Source organism: Strix aluco, chromosome 14 (assembly GCF_031877795.1).
Source record: "Strix aluco isolate bStrAlu1 chromosome 14, bStrAlu1.hap1, whole genome shotgun sequence".
NCBI classification, from domain to species: Eukaryota; Metazoa; Chordata; class Aves; order Strigiformes; family Strigidae; genus Strix; species Strix aluco.
Genome location: NC_133944.1, coordinates 6,012,477 through 6,027,394, shown reverse-complemented (window position 1 = coordinate 6,027,394; position 14,918 = coordinate 6,012,477). Strand labels below are relative to the sequence as shown.

Below are 14,918 nucleotides of genomic sequence, written 5' to 3'. Positions count from 1 at the left end.
GATTTATCTCTTAATATGTCTCTATATCAGTGTTTCTCCTCAATAGATTTCAATGCTAGGAGGCCACCACAGGAGACAATTGGGAGTGAGGTGAAGGATAATGTGAGCCATGTCCACTTTTGTCAGAATTCAAATTAAAATCTTGCTCTCTTACATTCTCACATAGCTTTATCCTTCAAGCTGCAATCACTTTCCAAATGTGTACGAATAAAGATACAGATTCAGTACAGCTATTGTTCATTTTTAAAAATTACCCTTTTTTTAATGAAAGTAATAGGGCGGCAGAAAATACGTTCACTTCACACAGTCCTGTGAAAAGCCTCAGCATGCTGCTCTCTGCTGAAGCTGCTACTGAGGAGCAGTAACACATCTGCCTACTCTACACACTTCTGTAGCCCCCCCACACCACAGTATCTGAGTATATGACACGCTTACAATATGCCTGTGAGGCAGGAAAATCCTGCTCTCTCTACTTTCCAGACAGAATCAAAAGAGTAAGTGATTTGCTCGAAGTCACATGGGAAATCTGTGAGAAACAAGGAATTAAACCCAAAGCTCTTCAATCTTACTTCATCTCAGACTCCATTCTTGTACAGTATGTAGCTAAGCACAAATCGGTTAATAGCACATTGACTTAACACTCTCTCCGGTCTTCAGTGAAAAGTGTTTAAGCAAACTTATTTCCTACGGGTTCTAAATAAAATGACACCAGACTTATCTGGTTCTCTAATAATCTAGTATCTTATTAGTTACTGATGCGATGCGTTTTATGTCATTTACAGAGTAAACTGAGCACTGAAAATGATGTGAAGTTTCAGCAGTATCATAATCAAAAACTTCAACTTTGATTTGCCTTTGAACCAAAGAGGAAAACCAAGTTCAAATGTAACAGAGATGTGAGTTTAAACATCCTTGGAACGTCACTAACACATGTCAGCATTTCTGCTTCAACTGCAACAGCTCTGTTATGGAAGACGCCTGCCTTCTGTTGCCAACGATGTTGTCTGAATACTAAAAATGCAGAACTAGAAGATGGTCTGATACAGCCCGTTCTTGTGACATTCACATTTCATCCAGATAATACTGCTCCTTCCATTGATGTGGTAGCTTCTAACAGCGATGGCAAGGAAAGGGACATAATATCAGCTCAAGAGGTGAGTCAGATAACTGCCATTTCACTCATACAAAGGATTGCCTTGAACATGAATCTAGGAAGCACAAAAGCAACACATCACAGGCTTGACTTCCATAAGCTGGGTGAGGCCAGACTAGAAGGCCAGCAACAGCATCACTTAAATTGATTGTGAAACTAAAATCTCAAAGACTTTCTCAGTTTGTTTTAAAGGCCTCTTTTATCCTCCACTAAATTAAGCATCATTTCTTGTAAGAGAATGTATATGAATTATTATAGCTAAGTTGGAGACAAAGGGATAGATCACAGGAATTGCAGTAATTTACAACTGTGAATATAAATTTGGCTGTCCTGATTCTCGCACCGTCAGTGAAGAATCAGCTGAGACTCAGAGGGATGGGTCTGACACTAACACTGGCAGATTTCCAGCAGTCTCATATTCTCTAATACCTCTGGATCTGCCAACTGCCTCCATCTCTCGTGCGAGCGCTCTCAGGGATCGTACAGGGATACCTCACTACTCTAGAAAGAGGGAATGGTAAATCAACAAATACAGAAGTTTGCCTCCCATTGAATCGTGGGAATAAAAACCAACAATAGGCTAAAGCAGCTACTCCTGGCCAGCCTGTGGATGCCTCATACCCACAGACAAGTGCTTATGCAAGAAAGTATTTCTTCTTGGAGACAGTACTGTCAGTGTAAATAAGGAGTCTGAAAAAAAAAAATCTCTTTTGGATAAAAATCCTACTGGCAGGCTAAAATAAATTATTATATTTAAAAGTATTAAAAATATGCCAGCATTTTAGAGTGTGCCTGTGTGCCTGCTCAAAGTCTCGCTCTGATTTTTTAGAGTAAGGCTCTCCCTATTTAAAATTTTACTGAGTTTCTCTGCAGTTTTCAAAACATTCTGCTCAGAGCTGCTCTAAAACTGTCTGATTGGACTGTGCAGAGTCATCCACCTTGAAATGTTTCACAGCCATAAATTCAACACAGCTCTGATGACAGCCAAGGAGGTTTTGAATTCTGTCAGAAGCCTGTCCAGCCTCCTGCCTGTCTACGTGCTCAGCCATGCAGTAGCATGGCAAGCGAACTTCTGGGGTTCCCAGGATACTTATTCCTCGTCAGCCACCCCGGCATCTCCAGAGCAGGTGAATGCCTCTCACTGCCTGCAGCAGCCAGCATCCAAGAAGTCAGAACCAGAAAGTCAGAATCCGACATACAAAAAGTAACGAGATCTGGTGATGATTCAAGCTTGTCCTCAGGAAAGCAGAAGTGCCCGAAGTGAGCAAAAAGAACCAAGGAGGGTATGCAGCAATTTGATTATCTAAAATATTTCACAGTAATAAAATACTATGCTTCTCATAATTTTCAGTAGAAAACAAATTCAGTATCATTATCTGGGAAAATATTGCAAATATTTAAGAACAGCTATAATTTATAATACCCATAGAACAGAGGTATTTGCCAAATTTGATCTGTCCATGGACTTTTACTTAGTTGAGCATCTTGTAATACCTATCAACATGTGAAAATATGCTTTAGACTGAAAGGACAATCAGAGTAAACACTTGGTATATAATAGGCCATCACTAAACCTTTAAAGAGCCTTGATAAAAACAGTTATATCTGGTTATTTCAAAAAATAGTGTAGTCTTTGTCAAACAAGATACAAATATCCCTACAGAACAAGCTAAAATTAACCATAGTGACATTACAGTTAATAAAGAGAAGTTATTATTCATTGATATTGATTAAATACAGAATGTATCTATTACAGCTCTATTAGTCAGGCTGTGACCACCATAAATGCACTATTATCTCCTAAATATAAACCTTATTAGAAGAGTTTCCCACAAACAGTCCTAAGGGTAAATTTAATTTTCCTTCAATTATCTTAGGTATGAAGTTGAGAGTTCAGAAAGGTTTTCAATAGGAAAAATTGCTTAAAATTCTCCAGCAGTTCCACACAGGTATTCATTTTAAAACTGCCATTTTCATTGTGCTTGTCTTTAAATTATTTTATCCTTTTTTTGTGTAACTAAGAGACTTTTCATGAGGGTTTTTATTAATTTAGAGCTCTATTTCTAGAGGTATTTTTAAATGGAAAAGTGCTTTTCAAGAGTTTATTGTCCTATATTTAGAAAGACTGTATTTGTAGTAGCATGTTTACATACTACTACTATTAAAACTACTGTTTTACACACACCCTCCCAATCATGTCATGTACTTAGGTATACAAATAAATGTAAAAAATTACATTCAGTAACAAGGAATCTGTGTATGTTTCCTTTGACAAGGTTTGCTGTAGGTTTGCTTCTCCATTTTTAAGTGGGATTACTCTATGTTCATGATACCAGAGGCAAACCAAAGAAGCATCCACAGCTTTCCCAACAGCCACCTCCCCATTCTTCAGAGTTTACAAGAGTGAGGCCATTATAGCTTCCCCCGTGATGATCCTGTAGTACAGGGCATACCTGCTTTCCCTGAATAACAAATCCTCAAAGATTTTAAGTATGATCTGTTCCAAGAAATCAAACTGGGCTTTAATCTGCTTTTACGAGAAATGGCTATTTTGCCATACATATGTATGCAAATGTGTGCATATCTAACGTACATATGTATTTGTATGTGTATGTAATACATATCTATATAAAAACCACGTATGAGTCATGCATCCTACATGCATACTTACACATATTACAGCAGCTACAAAGAAGCTCAAAGATGGAGCTACAGGCAGGCTTGTGGACTGCCCGTAGTGCCCATGGTTTGCTCTCCCTGAGGACTGCTTTTGGTGTGATGTTGCCCCCAAACCAAATGAGGAGAGCTTGATCGATTCATTACTGTTCGCAGCAGGCACCCAAGCCAAGGGACCTGGTGGCACGTGGATGACTGAAGGCACCAGGAATACAGAGGTTCGAGCACTCGGAGAGGAGGAGCTGCAGCTCCATCCTGCCAGAAACATCAGCTCTCAGCACAGCAAGAGGTAACAGCTCAGAAGATCCAGCTATTGTAACAAAATGGAAAATGCTAAAACGTTCTTGGGGACGGCTGCTCAGGCTGACTTGCTGACCAGACACTCACAAAGAGATTTCCGGCTGTCCCAGGAAGACTTTTGTCAAGGGTTTTATGTTAAAAAGATGAGGAAAAGAAAGAACCAGTTGTTAAAACTGAAGCTATACAAATTCAGATTAGAAATAAGTCACATGCTATTAACAGTGAGGTTAATTAATCATGGGAGAACCTTACCGATGTTGTGGAGGATTTCCCAAGACTGGATAATTTAAAAACCAGCATGAACTGTTTTTCTAAAGCATATGGTCTCATTCCAACCATAAGCAAAGTTAGTGGATATGAAGCAAAATAGAAGGGAGTTGTATGACCTGTGTTATGCAGGAGATTGAACATGCTGGTCCAAGCAGCCATTCTTAATTTAAACTTTGTGGGGAAAAAGGATTGTTTCACAATGTGCAATTAATAAACATCTATTTACTGAATTGATATGAAACTTTTCTATACAAGATGCCATAAAATAATATTAGCGAATTAGGCACATTGTTTTCCATAGAGGAAGTTTCTTTTTACTGAAATGCATTGAATTTTTTCTTCATGAAACTTTAAAGAAACTGCAGAAAGTTCACCAAAAAAATTTTCCATCAAGTAAGAGGTGAATTTTCAGCAGGATAATACAAGACATTTTAAAAAAAGGAGATAATTTCTTTTACAGACAAAGTTATATTTTATCAGAGAAAAATATGAATGAATAATGGAGCACTACTTGATTAAATGCAGTAGAATAAAGAAGCAATAGAATGGGCAGAATAATATATGCAGGACCAGAGCATCTGTATGCCATCTTGTAATAAATATGGCAAGAATAAACATTAAAGAGGCAATGGAAGTGGGTGAAGAAGTGTGAAAGACAATCAGGGATTTTTTTTTTTTTTTAAGAGTATGTATAATACATCAGCTCTACTGGAGGACAGAAGAGATTCAGACTGAAGTTATGTGCAGAGGGAAATTACAAAAAGCAGGAGGCACAACTGGCAGGAAAGGCTGAAGCTTAAGTGCTTAAGACAGGTGAGATGTTACTGAGCAGATAAAGCAAAAGAGATGGGTGAAAGGCATAACAAGACATCTGAGAGGGTGACAGCATAATTTGCTGCAAGGGTTGGTGACATATGAAAGGAGGCAGCAAGCCTGCCACTATATTACTACATACTAATTTTCAGTCTGTTTGGTTTGGGAGAGAAAGAAAATGGGTTTTTAACAATTAATTTTGCATTAGATCAATCAAACAACAAAGTCCATGGAGAGGTAATTTGATAGATCTTTCAGTAACACTCAGCTGTCCTGACTCAGCCTGGTCAGTATTTTTACTGCAGGAGCATCCACACTGCTTTTCACAAGGCTGCCACACAACACGAAAGAAGAAGGACAAAACTGGTCACTGCTTTTGGTTAGCTCTACTCGGCCAGAAACCACAGCTGTGGAGGGAGAGTACAGGGTATGCACCCAAAAGTATCCTGCTGCAACTTATTCTGCAATGTGGAAAACAAAATTTCCACTCATTATCTAAGCTAGCTGCCCAGAAGAAAATGCATTGCTTCATGAAGAAGGGATGAAGTATTTTACTTCTTCCCTGGGAGAAGGGAAGGAATCAGGATTTAATCCTGTGCCTGGAGCAGCACTTATACTGGGACAGACTGTAAAGTTACAGCCTGGTCCTACCCAGTGGCAAAAGAAATTGTTTTCTCATTAAAAGAAAAAAGAGATACTTGTTCAAATTTTTGTAGCTTCTTATTAAATACAGTCCACTTGTCAGAACAATAAAATTCAGTAAGTTACCACTAACCATGCTATCTGAACAGTTTAATTTTATGCCACAAAAAGCACTTGCATCTGCTGATTAAGATCTATTTCCACTTAGCACCTCATGACAGAAGTTACCTGGAGTTAGGAGGGAGGCAGAGAATTTCTTTTAATAAAATATTAATATGAATTAATTCAGTGGTAGTAGTAATTGTTACTGAGTTCATTCTTCAAAATTCCAATTTTAATTCACCATTCCAGTGCTTTATTACTGACTTTTTACAGACCTTGTGAAATGAATTATAGCAAAATCTCTGCAGGATAAAGAGATGTGCTGTATGAATTCTCATCATCACAAAAAATCTGAACTGCTCTGTTTACAAAATTGTACCTGATCCTTCAGTGTGTCATCTAAAAGCCAAGTAAATCTGTACTGTAGTTTGAATTAAGATTTCCTGTTTTAATGTAAATATGAGGAACAATCAGTAAACACTGCAGTTTTGTATAATTAAGAGAACAACGGAAATGATATAGTAGCTCATGGTTTCTAAAGTATGTTACACATGGCACTAACCTCCTTCAGACAGCAACAGGCTCATCCTTGACACTCATCCCCATCTCCTCCCTTCTCCCATCACCCAGTTACGCACACATACAGAAGTGGTAGTACAGGGCAGGTTATACGCAGAGAGGTGACTCACAGATACCAATTCTAAACAGCCACAGACTGATGGCTAGAAGCAGCAATCAGATTTGGCTGGCAAGAGCTTCTGCTAGTCCCAGCTGAGGCCAGCTGGAGAAGGGGTGCCCAGACCAGTGCAGTTAAGTAATCTGCATCTCTGCTGTGTTGGGTGTTACGTCTGTAAAATCCCTGAGCCGCAGCTTTTGCTCAGTCTGTCTCATCAGGACTGGTGGCTTCTTTTATCAGCTCTGTCACTGACTCATTTTCTGACTGTGGGAAATTAATTTAGTTTTGTCTGTACTTCAGTTTTCTCAGTTGCAAAATAGCAATAAACTCCTTTATATACATGTGTATACACAAAGACATACACACGCTTTTACCACTCTAAGAGGGTTTTTTAGCATGTCTTGCATGTTGAGATCGTTAGCATCAGCGATTTACAATGAGTGCAATATTTTAAACTTCTTGGCACACTTTTTCCATATACTGAAAAGTTGTCCAATAATCTGGCCTTTCAAAAGCATCATCAGATTCCAAGCTAAAAGAAAAGTTATTTGAACATTAGTTTAAATACAAAAGTGACTAGGATATGAGGTATAGTCAGATCTAACTAATCATACATGTAACATTTTTGTTAAATATAACATCATGTTATGTATGCATCTCCAGGCACTCCAAAGACAGAAAACCACACTTAGCCTTTCAGCTTCATGTAAATAGAAATTTTATCCAAAATATTCAGTAGGAGAATTATGGGTACCACTGGCTATTTCTTTTTTTTAAAAAGTAATTAACCCTTTTTTTGGGCTAAATATTTTATTCATTGGCGATGCTGTTTTCCAACTTGTAGAAGAGGTTAGAGAACAGATGCTGCATTAAACTCTTACCTTTCCTCAAGAAAAGACACGGGAATAATTTAGAGGCAGTGTTTCTGAACTAATTGATCTAATCATAACTTCTCAATTTTTACTTCGCATCTCTTGTATGTCAGATCTGAGGGCAATTATTCTGTGTTATATATGCATTTGGTGGAAAGAAACTTGGTAAGTGATTCAAAAAATTCTAGACATTCCTTGCAACTTAAATTAGTCTATGATACTGTGAATTTAAAGTCAATTAGAAACAAGTTTTGAAAAGACAATAATTAATGATCCCGAGAAAGCCAGATAGCCAGGCAAACACTCAGATAATACTTGCCTAATCTATTTTATTTATTTGGGTATTTATATGGCAGTGATTAACCCTGACATCATTAATCTTGAATGAGCAAGGAAATGTTTAATTTTCATTATTTTGCTTTCAGTATTTGCTTCTGCTTCTACAAACACCTCAAGACATTTAGCGTCTTGCAAATGCTTTGGAAAATAATTTGTTGCTAATGACTCAGGCAGATTTTTTTGTTTGTCTCCATTAATGAACATGAACATTGAAGCTAGAAAACAAGGGCATCTTTTCAATGTCACTGGCAGTGCTATGTCACCTAAAGCACCTTACATTTGAGTTCACATTTGGAGAACTCATCACACCTTGACATTCTTGAGGAAATACTGCAATCCCATGAGTACTCTGCAAAATGCACCCATCCCAGCTAAACAGGTAGTGTCTTATGTGTAAATTGTACCACCAGGTACCTTTATCAGACACACGAACAGTTACACAGTACCTGAATAACCTTTGAGCCTCCCATGACAGCTGATTTCCATTGGCCTTTGGCTTCAGCCCAATATTTTTTTTGGATGATTATTACTTCACATTACGTACTGTGTATTATAAAGCTTGCTGTCTGAAGTGGGGGTTTTGTACAGTGTTCTCAACAGGCTTGATGAAAATCCCACTGAAGCCAGTGAAGAAATTCCCATTGACTCTACACTGGATGAAGGCCAGGAAAACTGCTCTGTGCTGTTATTTTTGGTTACTATCCACGTTGCTTCACCTTTTATTAAGCTGCATATTATTCATTCACCCAGGAACTTTAAGTACAGAATTCAGTCTCACAAACAACTCCAGGTGTCCATGAGACTCAGAGACAAGAACTGACACCCCAACTTTTCACAGGAACTTGTACAAGATACTAAACTGCTTAAAATAAAATAAAACACAGATGCAGCAAACTTTCAGCTTTGCAGTTTTCATGAGAGCCAGTTGTTGACATGTGTATCCCTAATTGCACTGGGACTCACCTTCCTAGCATGGTTGTTAAGAAAAAAAAATCCTGTTAAGTAATGAATGCAGCTTGCAGAAATACTGCCTCATGGGATAGGAATATAAAGGAGAAGCTGGAGTCTACGTATACACAGAGGAAAGGGAAATCAGAAAGGAATAAGAAAGAGCAAAGCTGGAGTAGGCGGGCTGGAAGTGATGAATAAAAAAATTTGAGAGAGAAGGTAGGGACTGAATGTGAATGAGTAAAAGGTACCTGTGTGGAGTATTACTCCGACCTTCTTCCAAACGTCTTTTTCTCCCCGCCCACCCCCGCCAGCTAATAGGACTAGGTTTTGTGAACCCAATCTTGTTATTCTATGCAGGTTGAAAACTTTGGGAGTAGTTCAACTGTTGTATCTTCCCAGTAGAGCTCACACACAGCTGTGTTTGGGTCCCAACTGCATTGGATCCAGGCATGTTCAGCAGACCTGCCAGCTCTCCCAGTGTGGATACTAGTCTGTTGCTTACAGCAGGAAATCTCTCTCTCTGCTGCTTTGAGCAGTGACTGAATAGATTTGTTCAAATGCTGGATGTCTGGATATCCTGAACAAATGGCCATTTCACAAGAATGCTGAATCACACATGCAGAGAGACCGCTGCATCAACTTCATTGCCCATACGTTACAGAGTCTGTGTGCAAATGTGCAGTATGTCTGACCCAGCTGGGATGTGTCAGATTTACTCTGCATGGATACATCAGCTGTGCAGCAACCGTCACTGAACCTAATGCTTTTGGACCTGCCAGCGCTGGTAGGTACATCTAAGCTTTGCTTGGCCTAAGGGGGCTCCGGCATTGCTTTTACCTTGGCCTTTCTTTAGCACGTGACTCTCCTCTCCACTATATACTTTCAAGTGATCCACAAACCCTCCCTTTCTTTAGCTGTCCTTTCTAGGTAAGCATTTTCCCTCTTTTTTAGCTGGTCCTACGGCTAAAAATATCCCTCCTATCAACAAGGTAAAGCCCTCTGTGTCTGCTCCCTTTCTCAGAGGTTATCTGCATTCCTACCTAGAAGGCATCTGTGGTACTGAAGACTGAGTTTTAACACACAGTCTTGTAATCCAGTTTCCAGGGAAATTACCACCTTCTAAGTAACTGAGGAGAAACCTGACAGTCACGTTTATTTAATGATCAGCTATTGCACTGTCCATTGCTCAGACTGGAATAGGTTCTAATGTTTACTGACCCTCCAATACCACCAGCCTGTAAAATGCATAGCCTGTCAATGATTACATATCCACAGGGGAAAATATTATCAGACAGTAGCTTCATAACCTCAGACAGAACTCAAAGGTAAATACAATCCTGAAAATACCATGTGATCATTACATAAAACACAAAATGTCAGATTATCATTACCCTATTATAATAATTCCTCCTGGCATGGAAACTGATCTTGTCCCACTTAAACCAATTTGAGTTTTGCTATTGAATTCAATGAGCGGAAGATAAAACCTAGAGAGGGAACAGAGTAAAAGAAGGAAGATGAAGACGATTTACCATTGAGCACATTGTAAACCCTTAGTTTTTCTTCTGTTCATATGTAAATGTTCAGGATGGATATTCAGAAAACCTGTATGACCTCAACGAACTCCTGGACTCTCTGGGTGCCAGAAGGATGCTCATGACCAACTGGAACATCCCGACTGCTCTGTGGGCGTTTGCAGTAGTTCTGTTCCAGCCTTCTCGCACTCCCCTCGAGACTCATCTGTCTCTGACATTAGCAACAAGGGAGATAGAGCAGCTGGGGAATCAATAGGGACAAGCTGAAAGTCATTTACAGATGTTAGCCGAGAAAATGGGAAACCCGCAGAGCTGGGTAGTGTACGCAACTCTGTATCTCAGAGTAGGTGTTCTCCTCTAATTAGAACCAGAAATGTTTTCTAATAATTTTCAGCTTTTGCTGTGAGCAACAGCACCTAATCTCAACAACTGCTGACCAAATAGTCTAATATTCCTGACATGGAGATTGTAAACTCTCAAAGAAAAAGAAAGGAAAAAGCACTATGGCACAGTTCCAATTATCTGCAGAAACAAAATCTACAGCATTTTCTGCATGTCAGTTTGTCATAGCACCACACAACAATGGTTTCAGATGAACACAGGATGTTTATGAAGATTGGAAGAGGGCAACGGAGTTACATCAGCCTTAATGTCATCTTCAGTAAGCTCAACTAAATCCTAAATCTAAGAATAAATTTACTGATGAGTCTGTCCCACGCCTCTCCTTGCTTCACCCACTTCACTGGACTCCAGCCAGTCTGTGATCATTGAACCTCCTCACAAATAAACAAACAGAACTGAATCATAATTATACTAACCATCCTCACCACCATCCCAGCCCATCCTTGATGTCAGGTTTGGGAGTATGACACACCAATACCATCCACAGATGTCTATTTGTTCCTAATCTTATAATTTAAATTGATCACCTGAGTAAAATTACACCAGAACATATTGTACTTGCAGGATGAAAGAAGCACTCAGCAAATCTATGTATACTATATCCTTGACAAATTGCCTATCAATTAGATTTGTAACATCACACTTCTTACTACAGCCTATAACTGAATTCACACCTTGGAAAAACACTCCCTGTTACCCAGTTCACAAAACCTAGTGTAATTTTTATTTTAATAGTTCTTCTCCTGCTCATGGATAATAATTAACTCAAAAAATTACAACTCCTTTCCTCAGACAGGTTGAAACAGATCAGCTTTTAAATTTATCCTCCAACTATTTGGTGGTATATTCCAAATGCAGTTTGTTCATATACACCATAAATCCACACTAGTTTCATAATGACCAATGTGAAGAACTATTTTGACTAAAAGAGACAGTAAAAATATGAAAATGAGTGAGAAAAACAAGACTGAACTTAACATTTCCATAGAAATAGGCCTAATTTTTAAGATAGTTGTGTATAAAACTGGTGTGATTAACTAATCTTAACACAGAAAGTAAAATTCAAGTATTAATTGCAAGTCAGAAATCTACCTGGCCTCTGGCACACACCTTTCTTTTGTATATGTGGTTGCATAACTCCATGCTAGGTTTCTGCAACTGCATTTTCACATGTCATTAAAAAAAAAAATAATATTTTTGTTAAGTGTTCTGTTTCCAAGACTGGCCTTAATCAGCCCTGTAATGCCTTCACAGCAGGCTCTCGCTCTCAGCCTTCTATTAAGGCTATAATTAATTCTGCAGTTCTAAATGTTCCACAGCTATAATTTATTTATGGGTCCAACATTTTCCTCCCATCTGAAATTAGATTTTCAGCTCTTTAGTTTTTTCTAAATCTTCCCTTGATCCTTCTCAGTATATATGGCTACTACATTTAGTATTTTTATCTCTGACATCTTCAGAAAAGGCCTCTGGTAGAGTACTTTTCTGGTCGAGTGCATTGTGATAGTGTCACCCAGAGTAAAGGTCTGTACTAGTTATTTGCTCTGAAAGCCTGAGTCACTGCTATCATTTGCCTTTCCTTGTTTTGACTTGTCTTGAACAATACAGTAATATTTCTATTATCACCATATATCACTCATTTTCATTACTCTCTTTCCTAAAAATTAAAAAACAATGTTAGAAGTGCACATCATGCCATCCTGAGCTTTCTGAGCAAGGGAATACCAGGACCCCAATATTAAAAAAATCAGTAAATAATCACTGTAATGTAATAGATTTATTTATTTTAGACACTACATAAACAGACCAATCATGGTAAGTAGTTTAGGACTTTATACACACTCACAAAAAGCCAACAAATCCTGACCAAGCTGTCCAGCCAGCACACACACACATCCCAACACAGCGCAAAGGCACTGCTGCAGCCCTCACTGCTGACCAGGATACTCACAGTGGAATAATCCCCTCAGATAATCTACCAGCAAAATGATCCTCAACCGTTTCTCTCTTAAGATTAAGAGTGTGCATGTCTACTAGCATCTCAAAAATACTTATTTTGGAAACAGTTCTACAGATGTAAGCATGGGAAGCACGTATTTTTCAGACGTTCATTTCTGCAGCCACTGTTTTCATGCAAAGATAGCACGGCCCAAGGGAGACAAGAGCTGTAAAGCCTGCTTTCTTTTTTCAGTTCTGTCGCTGGCATGTGGTGCGAAACAGCACGTTTTACTTCAACTTGGTCATTTGTGCAGTGCCTAGCACAATTAGGGCTGGAGACTGGGGTAACTCATCTTATTATCTGTATAAACTGTTATATACCTAGCAAATGCTGCTTGTATCCTGCATCCCTCTGACACACACACTAATGCTGACCCATTACTATCTGGTCAGCGTAGTTGATACTGGAAAGCTCAAACTATCCCAACTAAAAAGAGCAAGAAACATTATGACTTTTTTTTTTCCCCAGTAATAGGTATTATGCAACTCTATCTGAAGCATTTCCTTGGAAGTCTCTCTGTTGCCTCTGTACATGCCTTCTCTGTTCCGAGACGGAGAACAGCATCTCCTCTGGTATTCTATCTTACCTAAAAACTACCCATCCAAAACACTCATACAAGCACAGCTTCTTCTGTTTCAAGGGTGGGGAAAAGAGATCTGGTATGCCAATGCCTGGCTGTCAGAATACTTCTCATCCTCACTGGCTTACATCTACTGAAGAAATGATCCTCTGTGTCTTTACACATTATGTCAGGGCACAACTGACAATATTATGGGAATTACGTATGTAGTGTAACAAGAGTTATGTTTGCTGATCATGTGTTAAGAAAACAGGAAAGTGACTTGGTTCAGTTTCAAGTGTGTAGGCAAACCAAAAACCTATTCCTAACTGTCAAGCAACCATATCATAAGCAGTCTGCCACAGTGACGAAACCATGCAATGCCACAATGATCTGGAGTCTTCTTTCCAGGTTTATGTCAGTCACATTTATTCTCTCAGCTCAGAAACACATTTGGTTCAGAGAGAAAAACAAGGAATAGCTTTAAATGACTCATTTATACCTCATCCAAACTGCGCTGCTCTGCAATGTACTGCAATGCTTCTTTTTCCTAAAAGCAGCCACTCCATTCAACTCACAGCCCATTTTATTCATGCCCCTGCTACAGCTATTTTCCTCCAGGAGAGCAGAGCTCCTGGAGTATATTTGCGTATTCAATCTAAGCAGAATTTCCACAATGAGGGAACCACAGTGAAGGAGTGGGAATAGTAGGTGGGTGTCAAAGGAAACCAAAGAGCTATCTTGAATGCACACTGAGGACAGGAAATGGGAGTTGGCTGTTCCTCAGCTACGAGACCCCTTTCATGACACAGTGGTGAGAAGGAAATTAAATGAGTGTCAGAGGGAAAGGAACATGGTACTGGGACCCAAAATTAAATGACATTATTGGAAATTCCACTAAGTGAATGGGATCAAGAAATCAACCCGGTGAGAGCATAGGAGTCTCTGAGGAATCAGGGACAAGGCTGATTTAGCTAGAAAGCCAGTAAAAAAAAGCTCCAAGGCAAATTCAAAAGAGAACAGGCAGAGTGGTAAGAGTTTCTAGATGCTGGTGTGCACACATGTAGTGGTATCAATGAAAACACTGAGTGCTTTGAAATGCTGAATCACCTGTGATGGACAAGGTGAGAGTCCCATGCTATTTATTTCAAAAGGAACTAGAAAAGGAACAACTAAATATAAAGTTAGAACTAAACTATGGGTAAATATTGGCTTCAAAAAATTAAATCTATTCACAGACACATCACACTGTGATTTCTAGATACTTATCAGGTCTGTACCTGAATGTCCAGCCAGGCTCTCCCAACCGAATCTCTGCGACTCCAGCGCTTGAGGTAGGTGAGTTTCTACAGAACAGAAGGGAAAACAAAATAAATCTTTCATTTTTATTCATTTATTTCAGCCTTACTCAGTTCTTTAAACACCCATGATTGAAACTCCTCACAATCACTTAAATTCAAGTAGCAAGAAAATGATACTTCTGATTAGAAAACTAAATTGAAATATAATTAAAATAATTAAATGGGAAAACATGTATTAACTATCGTTATTTTTTACATGGGAAAAATCAGGGCCACCTGAGAACTAGTGTATCCAGACATTCAAAATGCATCATTTCTCCAAGCCAGG

At 38.9% G+C, this 14,918-nt stretch overlaps 1 long non-coding RNA gene across 1 annotated transcript in view; it reads right to left on the bottom strand.

The window, feature by feature from the left end:
• LOC141929885 (uncharacterized) overlaps positions 1-14,592 on the bottom strand; it is a 229,434-nt gene extending 214,842 nt beyond the window's left edge. The window contains exon 1 of the long non-coding RNA XR_012625129.1: positions 14,570-14,592. This is a non-coding gene — a long non-coding RNA (uncharacterized LOC141929885). The remainder of the gene's footprint in view (positions 1-14,569) is intronic.
• Between the last annotated feature and the right edge of the window lie 326 nt (positions 14,593-14,918).